Source organism: Salvelinus sp. IW2-2015, unplaced genomic scaffold (genome assembly GCF_002910315.2).
Source record: "Salvelinus sp. IW2-2015 unplaced genomic scaffold, ASM291031v2 Un_scaffold3911, whole genome shotgun sequence".
In the NCBI taxonomy this organism is placed as follows: domain Eukaryota; kingdom Metazoa; phylum Chordata; class Actinopteri; order Salmoniformes; family Salmonidae; genus Salvelinus; species Salvelinus sp. IW2-2015.
The window spans coordinates 39,255-54,311 of record NW_019945185.1 but is presented as its reverse complement, the minus strand read 5'-3'; the positions used below and the strand labels follow the sequence as shown (position 1 = coordinate 54,311).

Sequence of the window (15,057 nt, the reverse complement as noted above, 5' to 3'; positions counted from 1 at the left end):
CCACATACAGCTGCATAGACAAATAGAGGTAGTATTCACTAAATCAAATCTTATTGGTCACATACACATGGTTAGCAGATGTTATTGCGAGTGTAGCGAAATCCTTGTACATTTTTTTTTAAATCTCTGATATCCAATAGTTCTTCCCGGCTGTATGAAATAACATACATATAATAATAAAGGTTTTCTGGGCTAACAATGTAAGAAATATTACATAAAAAACGAAATACTGCACAGTTTCTTAAGGACTAGAAGCGAGGCTGCCATCTCTGTTGGCGCCTTCTTGATGAAATAGAAGAACACAGAACAAAACGGACCCAAACTTGTTCAATAAGAAAGATTTTTTTTTTTGTTGAAAAAATGAATATGACCCAGTGTCTGGATGTCTACAATGGCTTATTGATCACTATATCAGTGTGCTCATGAAACTGATCAGTAAAACTCACTGCAGTGTCTCCAGTTTATAGAGAAGAGAGCAGCTCTACTCCAGAGACTCCAGGAGTATTTCCACTCAGGTCCAGCTCCTTCAGGTGGGAGGGGTTTGACCTCAGAGCTGAAGCCAGAGAAGCACAGCCTTCCTCTGTGATGCTGCAGCCTGCCAGCCTGTGGAAAGTAAGGGAGAAAAGATCCACAATATCAAATATTACAGAAAATTTCAGTTTTGCATCTAAAGAAAATGATACAAACAAATCTATAACTATATTAACTACATTTCCATCCAACCTTTTTATGTGCGTAAAGTACATGTGAATAAAAAAAATGTCACGCCAGGCCTGATGGAAACAGCAACTTTGTCAGTTACATTTCCAAATGTCAACAAAACAAAATATGCTAGACAAGGTGGGATCTTTTTGTGTCTAATTGTATTAATTAGACACAATATTGGTATAATAACCATCATATGGAAGTACATTTGGAGTCACATGTTGTGTTGTTCCTCCCACTACGACTCAGGAAAGCAGGCAGTTTTAGTCTACAGGTGAAATACGTTATGATGAACTTTACAGGGTGGTGAAAGATGAGCTTGATGCTCATTTCCAATAAATATCCAGGGTCYTATTCTGGTGACAKGATGAYCGATGCTTAGCTGCCGTCTCTCTTTTGTCCATAATAATCTCATCATGTAGTCTATATACCCTCACTGTATCTGCCAGCTGTTGGCTAGAGGRCAAGTGCCAATACCAGAGTGGCTACATTCGCTATATAACACAACATGTTTAGTGACAAACCCCATCAGATGGCCTAGAGTTGAAAATACCATGGAAACCATCACGCACAAACTTATCTGCAACAAGTCAATTTAATGGGAAAATGAAAATCTGTCGCCAWGTAGACGGAAACCTAGCTATAGACAACATTAAGTTCTCATTTACATCTTAATAATAACATCTGACAGTCACACATCTCAGTTTCTCCAGTTTACAGTGATGATCCAGCTACGTAATCCACACAAATCTACATTTACAAGATGAAGAATGTACATCTTTATAATTACAACATCCACTTTCCTTCGCAGTGGAGACAGTCACTAAGTTACTCACTTCAATGTCTCCAGTTTACAGTGTGGATCCCCCAGTCCAGCAGAGAGCAGCTTCACTCCTGAATCCTGAAGTTTATTGCCACTCATGTCCAGCACTCTCAGACAGCAAGAGTTTGATTTGAGAACAGAACCTAGTGCCTCACAGCTTTTCTTGGTGAGTTTACATTCGTTCAGCCTGTGGAAAAAAAGGTGCATCTCAAGATACCCAGGTGCCAACAAAACATCTTAGGGACTGAGTTGTCAGCCTAAATGGTAATGCAAGCTGATGTTCATTATTATGTTACATTAGCATGCTGTCTGGAATGTAACTTGACTAAGCACTTACAGGGCTGTTCTAGAGGATCTGACAACTGGGAGAAGTTTGAGAAGAGATGCATCTGATCTGATGTATTTCTTCAGGTCAAACACATCCAGCTTCTCTGAGGTCAGCAACATGAAGATCAGAGCTGACCACTGTCCAGATGAGAGTTTAGATTTAGAGAGACTTCCTGATCTCAGGTAGCTTTGGATTTCTCACTACGAGATGTCATTCATCTCATTCAGACAGTGGAACAGATTATGCATCTCTCCAGACGGAGGTTCTTCCTGATTCTTCTCCTTGATGTACTTGACTGGTTCCTTGTTGCTCTGTGAGCCGCTTCCTGTTGGTGTACAGTAGGCCTTGTAGGAGATGCTGATTGGACTCATGTGAAAGGCCTAGAAGGAAGCGGAGGAAAAGGTCCAGATGGCCATTTTCAAACTGCAAGCCTTGTCCACTGCCATCTTCATATAGACTGTTTTTGTTGCGGAGGGATCTCTCTTTAGCCATCAGATTGTTGTTGTCGTTAGTGAACATGGAGAACACATATAGTGCAGCCAGAAACTCCTGGATACTCAGATGTACAAAGCAGTACACCTTCATCTGGTTAAGCCCAGACTCTTCTCTGAAGATCTGAGTGCACACTCCAGAGTACACAGACGCGTCCTTGATGTCAATGCCACACTCTCTCAGGTCTTCCTCATAGATATCAGATGGCCTTTTTCTAGCTGTTGAAAAGCCAGTTTTCCCAGTGCCAGAATCATCTCTTTATCCCAGTAAAAATCGTTGAAGGCTCTACAGGATACTTCTGATCCTCAGTTTTGACTGGAGACATGAGTGTACGTACATTTGAGTTAGATTCTTGGGGGATCTCTCGATCTCTGCTTCAACCAATAGTCTCTTCTAGGACATGGCTGAAATCCAACAGAAGACGGGAATGTGCACATGATGTGGAGGCTCCTTGATGCTCTTATGTGTGAGATGATTCTGCTGGCAGGTCCTCCTTCACCGATTCTTCCTGAAGTACTCCTGCCTTTCTGGGGTCATTAACCTCGTACCTCTGTCACCTGGTCAACACACTCGGAGGATCTGATTGGTTGCTGCAGGTCCGGGATGTTATCCAAATGTGAGCACAGCGGAAGCAGATTCCCTTTGATGAGGTTGTTCAGCAACACATCCACTGAAGTTGACTCTGTGACATCACAGCAGATCTTATTATTCTGGAAGTCCAGAGGAAGGCGACATTCATCCAGACCATCAAAAACAAACACAACATGYTCGTTTTCTGAGATKTCTGATTCTTTTGTTTCTATAAAGGAGTGATGAAGTAGTTYTATCAGACTTTGATTTGTATCTCTCATCAAGTTCAGATCCCGAAAAGGAAGTGGAAAGATGATCTGGATGTCTTGGTTTGCTTTTCCTTCAGCCCAGTCCAACATGAACTTCAGCACAGACACTGTTTTTCCAATGCCAGCAACTCCCCTTGTCAGCACTGTTCTGATAGGCTTGTCTTGTCCAGGTAAGGGTTTGAAGATGTCATTGAGTTGGATTGATGTCTCGTGTTCTACTTGACAACTGCATGCTGTCTCAATCTGTCTCACCTCATGTTCAGAATTGACCTCTCCACTTCCACCTTGTGTGATGTAGAGCTCTGTGTAGATGTTGTTAAGAGGTGTCCTTTTTCCTTGATCTTCAATGCCCTCAAATAAAGAATATGTCCTATTCTTCAAGTAGGGTTTCATTTTCTCCTGGACTTCTGTTGGGTACCTATAGGTGGAAAAGAAAGATACATGTTCCTTGTTGAATTTAATTAAATTGATTTGGGTAAACATTTATAATATAACTAAACTCTAATCTGGAAGTGATCAATGATGAAACAGTACAGAGTTTGACATTCTATAGTTTGTTAGGCTAAGTGAAGATTATAGGACATTTGGTGCATTTTACTGGGAGGCAACGCTATCTGCATCTCCTGATAGTTACACTAAACCTTGGGTACCTTGGGTCTCACTATTATGAACTCAGCAAAAAAAGAAATGTCCTCTCACTGTCAACAGCGTTTATTTTCTTATTTTCAGCAAACTTAACATGTGTAAATATGTGTATGAACATAACAAGATTCAACAACTGAGACATAAACTGAACAAGTTCCACAGACATGTGACTAACAGAAATTGAATAATGTGTCCCTGAACAAAGGCGGGGTCAAAATCAAAAGTTACAGGCAGTATCTGGTGTGGCCACCAGCTGCATTAAGTACTGCAGGGCATCTCCTCCTCATGGACTGCACCAGATTTGCCAGTTCGTGCTTTGAGATGTTACGATCTATCACGCACAAGGGCCAGCAAGTGTCCTGGAATTATTCTGGGGGGAATGGGACCTAAGCCTCATCTCCGATCAACAGGTTCCGCAGATGGCTCAATGGGATTGAGATCGGGCTCTTCGTGGATGACAGGAAACTGACATTCTGTTTGCAGGATATCAAGCACAGAACGAGCAGTATGGCTGGTGGCATTGTCACGCTGGAGGGTCATGTCAGGATGAGCCTGCAGGAAGGGAGGAGGAGGATGTCTTCCCTGTAACGCACAGTGTTGAGATTGCCTGAACAAGCTCAGTCCAATGATGCTGTGACACACCGCCCCAGACCATGACGGACCCTCCACCTCCAAATCGATCCCGCTCCAGAGTACAGGCCTCGGTGTAACGCTAATTCCTTCGACGATAAATGCGAATCTGACCATCACCCCTGATGAGACAAAACCGTGACTAGTCAATGAAGAGCACTTTTTGCCAGTTCTGTCTGGTCCAGCGACGGTGGGTTTGTGCCCATAGGCAACGTTGTTGCCGGTGATGTCTGGTGAGGACCTGCCTTACAACAGGCCTACAAGCCCTCAGTCCAGCCTCTCTCAGCCTATTGTGGACAGTCTGAGCACTTATGGAGGGATTGTGCGTTCCTGGTGTAACTCGGGCAGTTGTTGTTGCCATCCTGTACCTGTCCCGCAGGTGTGATGTTCCGATGTACCGATCCTGTGCAGGTGTTGTTACACGTGGTCTGCCACTGCGAGGACAATCAGCTGTCCATCCTATCTCCCTGTAGCGCTGTCTTAGGCGTTTCACAGTACGGACATTGCAATTTATTGCCCTGGTCACATCTGCAGTCCTCATGCCTCCTTGCAGCATGCCTAAGGCACGTTCACGCAGATAGCAGGGACCCTGAGCATCTTTCTTTTGGTGTTTTTCAGAGTCAGTAGAAAGGCCTCTTTAGCGTCCTATGTTTTCGTAACTGTGACCTTCATTTCCTTCCGTCTGTAAGCTGTTAGTGTCTTAATGACCGTTCCACAGGTGCATGTTCATTAATTGTTTATGGTTCATTGAACAAGCATGGGAAACAGTGTTTAAACTCTTTACGATGACGATCTGTGAAGTTATTTGGATTTCTACTAATTATCTTTGAAAGACAGGGTCCTGAAAAAGGGACGTTTCTTATTTTGCTGAGTTTAGTAATCATGCAATTTTATTCACATTTCTAGTATGTCAGACTGAATGATGTTGTCCTGTAGACAAGGGATCTAATGACAAGCAAAATTAGGCATCCTAAATGATGAATTGGAGCCTATTATCTGTAAATTCAGAGTAAAAAGGTACCAGATGTCAGACATATGGCTGGTGAATAAAATGTATTTAAAATAGGTAGGATGCTGTGCAAACTGTTATAACTTACACTTTGTCATCAGTAGGACCTCTGGGTTGGTTATCCATTGACTGGTCATTCTCCTCAGAGATACTGCTGGGTAAAAATGAGCACAGAGAGCAATAACATCAGTCTTCATCTATACAGAAGATGCTAAATAAAAGGAAATGCCATAATCAAACACCATCTTATATCTTAGGTTTCACCTTTTCCCAGTGGATAATTCTCCACCCCTGAATAAAATAGGAAGTTCCATCGACTGGTCACTCTTCATGGAGATACCACTAGGTGCAGGTGAGACTGGTCGGTCTGTCTTGAACCTGTTTAAGGCAGGATTTGAATATACAACATAGGTGAGTTTGCACACATTTTAGATTTGTACAACTGTTCTTTTTATGGTTGGTTACTTATTTGTCATCAGTCAATGCACATACAGCTAGGTTTAGGTTAGTGATCTAGTAAATTTGTCTCCAACAAAATGTCTGTTTTGAATGAAATATCTGTTTTGAATGAAATAGTGACAAAATAAAATTGTATGTGTCACATGCGCCGAATACAACAGGTGTAGACTTTACCATGAAATGCTTAATTACGAGCCTTTCCCCAACAATGCAGAGTTTACAATAAAATAACAATAACGAGGCTATGTACAAGGAGTACCGGTATTGAGTCAATGTGCACAAGGGGTACGAGGTAGTTTAGGTAATACAGTGCATTTGGAAAAGTATTCAGACCCCTTGACTTTTTCCACATTTTATTACCTTAAAGCCTTATTTCAAAATGGCACCGAAATAAGATTGATCTCTTCGGCCTGAAAGCCAAGCATCAAGTCTGGAGGAAACCTGGCACCCACCCTATGGGGAAGCATGGTGGTGGCAGCATCATGCTGTGGGGTTGTTTTTCAGCGCTTGGGACTGGGAGACTAGTCAGGATTGAGGGAAAGATGAACGGAGCAAAGTACAGAGAGATCCTCAATGAAAACCTGTTCCAGGGAGCTCAGGACCTCAGAATGGGGAGAAGGTTCACCTTGTAACGGCAGCCTTCCCTCTCTTCACTAGAAGAGAGAGTGTAGCAGGGATCGGACCAACACGCAGCGTAGCCAGTGCTCAACATGTTTAATAAAACGAAAACAGTGAACACTTACAACGAACAAAATAACAAAAATGTGGCAAACCGAAACAGTCCTATCTGGTGCAGAACACAAACACAGAGACAGGAAACAACCACCCACAATCCCCCAACACAAAACAAGCCACCTATATATGATTCTCAATCAGAGACAACGATTGACAGCTGCCTCTGATTGAGAACCATATTAGGCTGGACACAGAAACAGACAAACTAGACACACAACATAGAATTCCCACCCAGCTCACGTCCTGACCAACACTAAACAAGCAAAACACATAAGAACTCTGGTCAGGACGTTACAAACCTTCCAACATGACAACGACCCTAAGCACACAGCCAAGACAACGGAATGGCTTCGGGACAAGTTTCTGAATGTCCTTGAGTGGCCAAGCCAGAGTCTGGAGTTCAATCTTGGTTTCATCAGACCAGAGAATCTTGTTTCTCACGGTCTGAGGGTCTTTAGGTGCCTTTTGACAAACTCCTAGCGGGCTGCCATGTACCTTTTACTGAGGAGTGGCTTCCGGCTGACCACTGTACCATAAAGGCTTGATTGGTGGAGTGCTGCAGAGATGGTTGTCCTTCTGGAAAGTTCTCCCATCTCCACAAAGGAACTCTAGAGCTCTTTCAGAGTGACCATCGGGTTCTTGGTCACCTTCCTGATCAAGGCCTTTCCCCCCGATTGCTCAGTTTGACCATTCGACCAGCTCTAGGAAGAGTCTTGGTGGTTCAAAACTTCTTCCATTTAAGAATGATGGAGGCCACTGTGTTCTTGAGGACCTTCAATGCTGGAGAAATGTTTTGGTACCCTTCCTCAGATCTGTGCCTCGACACAATCCTGTCTCGGAGCTCTACGGACAATTCCATCAACCTTATGGCTTGGTTTTTGCTCTGACAAGCACTGTCATCTGTGGGAACTTATATAAACAGGTGTGTGCCTTTCCAAATCATGTCCAATCAATTTAAATTTACCACAGGTGGACTCCAATCAAGTTGTAGAAACATCAAGGGTGATCAATGGAAACAGGATGCACCTGAGCTCAATTTCGAGTCTCATAGCAAAGGGTCTGAATACTTATGTAAATTAGGTATTTCTATTTTTTGTTATAAATTTGACAAAAAATTCAAAAAACATGTTTTCACTTTATCATTATGGGGTATTGTGTGTAGATTGCTGAGGATTTTAACAAATTTGATCCATTTTAGAATAAGGCTGGAATTAAACAAAATGTGAAAAAAGTCAAGGGGTCTGAATACTTTCCAGAAGGCACTGTATTCTCCAAAGATAGCACATTCGCCAATAGAATGGATGGTAAAGGCAGTCTATCCACTTGCCAACGTAGTTTCATAAGGGTGCCCGCACAGCGGCCCCTATAGTGACATATTTTTCTCTTCCAAGTGTCAGGGATTAGGGTCTAGTCCCTGGTGAGCAGTATGTATGTCTTGCACTAAAGACTCATTGAAGTAAAAGTCTTCATCAAAATCGAGGTTAGTGATTGCAGTTCTGATGTCCAGAACCTCTTTTCGGTCACTATGGTGGAAACATTATGTACAAATAAATTAATATTATCCATTCTTCGCAACCAATACTGGTTCGTACAAGAGTTTTGACAAAATATTAGCTCCTTCACACTTACCTATTTGATGATCTTACCTCTTAAGTTCTCTGTCAGTGTCCTGTTCGGCAGGAAAACTTAGTTTAGGGGACATCGCTCCCTCACTCCCTGAGAAACTCATTCCAGAAGCAGTGGCTTCTTCAGTATCTTCACAGATACTAGAGGGACTGCTTCCCCCCTCCTTCTCCCCAGAGAGACTCATTTTGGCACACTGGACTTTTAAAAAACAGCACTATTTGCAACACTTGCAGTGCAATGGAACATTCATTTCAAGCTTAACAGAAATACAACTTCTTAGACAGTTGAAGCTGATCTACCCTGATAGGGGGTTGTGCAAAATAAAGTCTTGGTGCTTTGTAGCCTTATACTCTATGCCTGTAATTCACTGTTGGTGCATAATTAAGTATTGTTAGTAGTGCACAGGTGCAACCCAGCTTGCATCCTCCTTGTTGTCGGAAGAAAACCACCAAAACTGAAACTATGAAATGGAAAAGAAAGGTCCCTATTTTAACATTGAGATCCAAGAGGTGTGGATAGTTACCAATAACATTCAATGTAACAAAAAACTTAACTGACAAATTGAGTTAAGGTTTTTCTTCTGAGAGCAACAAAACTTTGCCTGTGACTTAAGTCTGTCATAAAGACAAAATACTTACTTTATGTGCTAGAAGTGTGTGTGGTTGATTGGGTTGAATGATTTAGAGTTATTACCAGTAGTGGCAGTTACACTTAGCATATGTCGAGAGGTGCTTCATTTTCTCCTCTTGAGCATTAACTCATGGAGTATATTCCAAGTTTAATAAAGCAACGTTGGAAGACATACATAATCTACCAATCACAAGTGGGATTCTGATCCGCTCTGAAAATTCTGTGACTTCTGGAAGAAAATACTGTTGGTAGCACTGGAGGAGAATTAACAATGTTGGTTGATGATGACAACACTGTTGAGTTAGATTTGCATTTCAAAAGAACTGTGTACAAGGGGTCCTACAATGTGCCTCTCCTCGGGGTAATTCATGCAAGACCTCTGATCAGGATGTGCTGACCTGTGAACACACAAAGCACTTTATTTGACACACAGCAGAGAAGTGGTTAAATTGAATGTTAAAATCCCCCAAGCTGAATGGGTACTTGCCACACTGTGGTTTCCTTTGCCTTCACTATGGACAAGCCACTATTTTTTCAACTGTAACTAGCCCAAATATTATGGCTTATATAGCTAATATTAGCCATACCAAACAAAAACTATTTTGCCACTAGTTTTGTGAAGGGCATCTTAATACTGCTATTACTGCTGCTAAAGGGCCTAATAATAATTATAATAATGGTAATAGTCATGTATAGCCTACACCTTCCATACTTAAAAATACAGCAAAACATGCACCCAGCATCACTTTAGACTGGTCTGTCACGTTCCTGACCTATTTCTGTTAGTTTGTTGTATGTGTTAGTTGGTCAGGACGTGAGTTTGGGTGGGCATTCTATGTTGTCTGTTTATATGTTGGTTTAAGGGTTGCCTGGTATGGCTCTCAATTAGAGGCAGGTGTTTGGCGTTCCTCTAATTGAGAGTCATATTTAGGTAGGTTGTTTCACAGTGTTCGTTGTGGGTGGTTGTCTCCTGTGTCTGTATGTATGCATGTTCGTGCCACACGGGACTGTAGCGTTTGTTTGTAGTCGTGTACCTGTTCGTGCGTTCTTCACGTTATATGTAAGTTCGTGTCCAGGTCTGTTTTCATCGTTTATTTGTTTTGTAGTTTATTCAAGWATAGTTCGTTTTCTGTCTTCGTTGTTTTGTCGTGTCTTAAATAAATCATGTCATCATACCTCGCTGCACATTGGTCTTCAGATCCCTCTCTCCTCTCCTCGTCTGAGGAGGAGGATTTAGAGTATCGTTACATGGTCACTGTCTTTATCTCTTAGTAATGATTTCAACAAAAGAAATCCCCCCCCCCCCCACAAGTTTGCTGCGGTGTCCCGCATAATAATAATAATTATTATTATTATTATAAACGAGTAGCCTAACAAATAAGCATACATAAGTGTTAATAACAATAAGAATCTAGACATAATACTTGGAAATATTTTGGCTACTTTTCATTACATTTTATATTCTTGGAAATGTGTGTTTATTTTAGTGTTGCATTGCCTATTTCATTGCCTATACTACAGGAATAAATCCCCTACAAAAAAATATATATAAAATCAACACTGCACATAGCTTTGTTTAAGGACATGACGCAGTCATGACGCAGGATGCGACACCATTCTTCCATTAGAAATTCAATCAATTAACTCGTTTCAAGAAGCTAGGCGTATGTTGCACGTCACTACTTCACAGGAGAGGCATTTGAACGTGTTTTTTAAAGTGTATTTCTTATTTTGGCAGAAATGCCTTCTGGAACATGTAAACTTTCATGTGCCTTAATAATAAATGTGTATGTCATCTGTAAATATGAATAAAATTGTTAAATTACGAGCCTAGTTGGTTTAGCCACAGAAAAAGTAAGCAACCTTCCCTCTAGCCATGTTTAGCTGAGATAATGGATGGGCTGGACATGCCGGGAGATGWGTTTGGATTGGTCTGCCATGTAGCATGCTTCTCTCTATAACATGAGCTGTTCAGTATGTGTTGATAATGCTTTCTACMGCTGATTTTTGAAAGATATTACGTTAGCCATCAAGAACTACAAAAGTGTTGCTACTTTTCTCAACAACATTGATGCCCTGAATTTACCAGGCACTATCGACAAAGATCAGTTGGATAAAGTTGTGATGGGCTACTTTCTACACACGCCACAGTCTGTGTGAACCGGAGTGACTTGACACAAAGGTGATCAAACAAGATGTGTCTGCTGTAAAGCGTTCATCCATGTATATGGGGGTAAGAGTCTAGCTACATTTTCAGATATATGTTTCTAGTTTTGGCAGGAAGTCGTTTTCATTGCAAGTTAAAGCGTACTGTTAGCTTGCTAACTCGCTAGCTAACGTTACGTGTATGACCTGTGTAGTATTATTATTCATATCAGAAATCCATTTGCATTGCTAGTTATAGCCTAATGTTAGCTATAGCTAGCTAGCTAACATTGAACCTAGTTGGTTAGCTTTAGCTACCTACAGATTCATACTACAGCTAAGACAATCAGTTTGTATTGGTAGAAGTATGTGTTGGGATTATGCTGGTTCATTGTTTAGCTAGCTACATGTCTAAACCAAAGACTCCGCTTCGCCAGATGATGACCCATCAAGTTAGCCAGGTGGGTCTGGGGGTGATTACGGCCATCTATTGTATTATACTGCACACTGCACACTGTCCAAACCCATCTGGACAAGAGGAATACCTATGTCAGAATGCTGTTCATCGACTACAGCTCAGCATTTAACACCATAGTACCCTCCAAACTCGTCATCAACTCGAGACCCTGGGTCTCGACCCCGCCCTGTGCAACTGGGTCCTGGACTTCCTGACGGGCCGCCTCCCAGTGGTGAGGGTAGGTAACAAGATCTCCACCCCGCTGATCCTCAACACTGGGGCCCCACAAGGGTGCGTTCTCACCCTCTCCTGTACTCCCTGTTCACCCACGACTGCGTGGCCATGATCGCCTCCAACTCAATCATCAAGTTTGCAGACGACACTACAGTGGTAGGCTTGATTACCAACAACGACGAGGCAGCCTACAGGGAGGAGGTGAGGGCCCTCGGCGTGTGGTGTCAGGAAAATAACCTCACACTCAACGTCAACAAAACAAAGGAGATGATCGTGGACTTCAGGAAACAGCAGAAGGAGCACCCCCCTATCCACATCGACGGGACAGTAGTGGAGAGGGTAGAAAGTTTTAAGTTCCTCGGCGTACACATCTGGACAAACTGAAATGGTCCAACCACACAGACAGCGTGGTGAAGAAGGTGCAGCAGCGCCTCTTCAACCTCAGGAGGCTGAAGAAATTCTGCTTGTCACCAAAAACACTCACAAACTTTTACAGATGCACAATTGAGGCATCCTGTTGGGCTGTATCACTGCCTGGTACGGCAACTGCTCCACCCACAGCCGTAAGGCTCTCCAGAGGGTAGTGAGGTCTGCACAACACATCACCGGAGGAAAAACTACCTGCCCTCCAGGACACCTACACCACCCGATGTCACAGGAAGGCCAAAAAGATCATCAAGGACAACAACCACCCGAGCCACTGCCTGTTCACCCCGCTATCATCCAGAAGCGAGTCAGTACAGGTGCATCAAAGCAGGACCGAGAGACTGAAAAACAGCTTCTATCTCAAGGCCATCAGACTGTTAAACAGCCATCACTAACATTGAGTGGCTGCTGCCAACATAGTGACTCAACTCCAGCCACTTTAATAATGGAAACATTTATGTAATAAATGTATCACTAGCCACTAGCCACATTGTTTAACAATGCCACTTCATATAATGTTTACATACCCTACATTACTCATCTCATATGTATATACTGTACTCTATACCATCTACTGCATCTTGCCATCTTGATGTAATACATGTATCACTAGCCACTTTAAACAATGCCCCTTTTATACGTTTACATATCCTACATTACTCATCTCATATGTATATACTGTACTCTATACCATCCACTGCATCTTGGCTATGCCGTTCTATACCATCACTCATTCATATATTTTTTATGTACATATTCTTATTCATTCCTTTACACTTGTGTGTATCAGGTAATTGTTGTGAAATTGTTAGGTTAGATTACTCGTTGGATATTACTGCGTTGTCGGAACTAGAAGCACAAGCATTTCGCTACACTCGCATTAACATCTGCTAACCATGTGTATGTGACAAATAAAATTTGATTTGATTTATATGAACATGTGTACATGTATAGACAATAGTGACCCATCCACTCAGCTAGATGTGGCTGGGGGGTGGTTATAGAATTTCTTTCACATGACCCATCAATTTAGACAAGTGTGTCTGGGTAAACGTCATCTAATAATTAGCAAATATTTATACAATATTTGTAACTGAACATTTTCTATTTTTTTTTTTATATTGCTAGTATGCAAATATGCAAGTAACCATTTTCACTGTACCGTTTACACCTTCTGTATCCTGCGCATGTGACAAATAAAACGTTGATTTGATTTTATAGTGTTTTTTACTAGAGACTGTAATGTGAAGAATAACATGACCTGCACCAAAGTCAGATTAGGATATAGGCCAAGGACTACATAAAGTGTATTTTTACTACTACTTTCACCACTTTCAGTCTTGAAATATTTTGTTGTTTATTACACCTTCTTACTCACTCCTTTTAGCACATTGCCTCATATGTGAAACCTTAAAGAGATAGGTGGGGCTACGGTTTAAGTGGGTGTGAACGATGCTGAATAGGTGTAGACAAAGGCTGCGTTTCAAACATATAAAGACACACCCTCCTCCACTTACCCTCGCCTTATGCCCTTGGGGGAATCTTGGGGGAATCCCCGCTGAAGTTAGCAACTTAAGCTCCTCAGCCCCTTGTTTGTGATTGAGTTTGCGAGTGTACAATTATGTTCACTCCGGGGCCTGAAACGGCCCATAATTCTATTGGCGATGATTGTACATCCCCTAAGAAAAGTCAGCCAAACCGTATAACCAACATCAATATGGAGAAGTGAACATACAAATGTAAGTAAAAACAAATGTAAATAAATTCAATAATGCACATGACGGCACAAACAAGTATCGTGAGATTAATGATGCTTTTGTTTGTTTAGCTTTTGGAAACGTTAGCTAGCGCATACAACTTTCCCTGACATCACACTTATACATTGTAATTTTCGATTGACCTGATATCGTCGGATGGCTAGCATTCGACGTCTGCGGATGCATTGACTTATAGCCAAGATATGAAATGACTAGTGCATAAGTGACACATTTCCCTGCAAGTTTCAATTGATCATACATCATGATACATAATCAGAAGTGTCCACTTAATTTAAGGGCTGAGAGGAGATAGTGTGTATTTTACATTTTTACGTGTTTGGAATGCAGCCAAAGAATATCTCTCCAGTAGATGTGACAAAACATTAGCACACACTATTTCACATACAGTAGGTTTTTAAAGGACCAAAGTTGTTGGTCTGCTTTGCGTTTCCATTTGCGATACTGGTATCGCCACAGCCCTAGCAGCTGCACTTTATGGCGTTTTAACTTCAGGTTAGSTATATCTGTAAACACATGGATTAACAGTAGGCTAGCCTATTTTGTTACTGGTGCATGTTCTTTTAAGCAATTCGGAGAAGTTGCCTACCTGTCTTTTGTCTCCTGAAAATAGCATACATTTTCCATACACAGCCAACTACATTCAGAACCTGTTATATAAGGAGGTGGAGTTTCACCTGAGGGGAATCCAACGAAGCAAGCTAAATCTACTCAGTGTTTTCTAAAGATAACCAGCTTCACATTACAACTCTGGCTTCTTCCATACTACTATGGATATTGCTCTTCCGACCGCTTGTTGCAAATTCTGATCAGGGGCAGGCTAAAAGGGGACAGATCGAAATAGGGGAGGGTTATCCCCCCCAAAAAAAATTACTTTGGGGAGTGTTGTGTGGTTTTTCATTGGGTACAGGGGAGGGTAGTGCATTGTATCCCTAGTTTACATTTGCTCTTTTGCAGGTTTTAATATAAAATGTATTCCATCCTATCCACATTTCCATATCTGCTTGCATACGCCTCCCATGTATGTGACTCGCTCTTTCATAATCAGTTGGAAGTTGCAATGGGCAATTTGCATATATACATTGTGTTTTTGAACATT

The 15,057-nt window shown here is 41.8% G+C and overlaps 1 pseudogene; it reads right to left on the bottom strand.

Moving 5' to 3' along the window:
• Positions 1 to 265: 265 nt before the first annotated feature.
• The window catches only part of LOC112076659 (NLR family CARD domain-containing protein 3-like), a 54,028-nt pseudogene continuing 39,236 nt past the window's right edge, over positions 266 to 15,057 (bottom strand).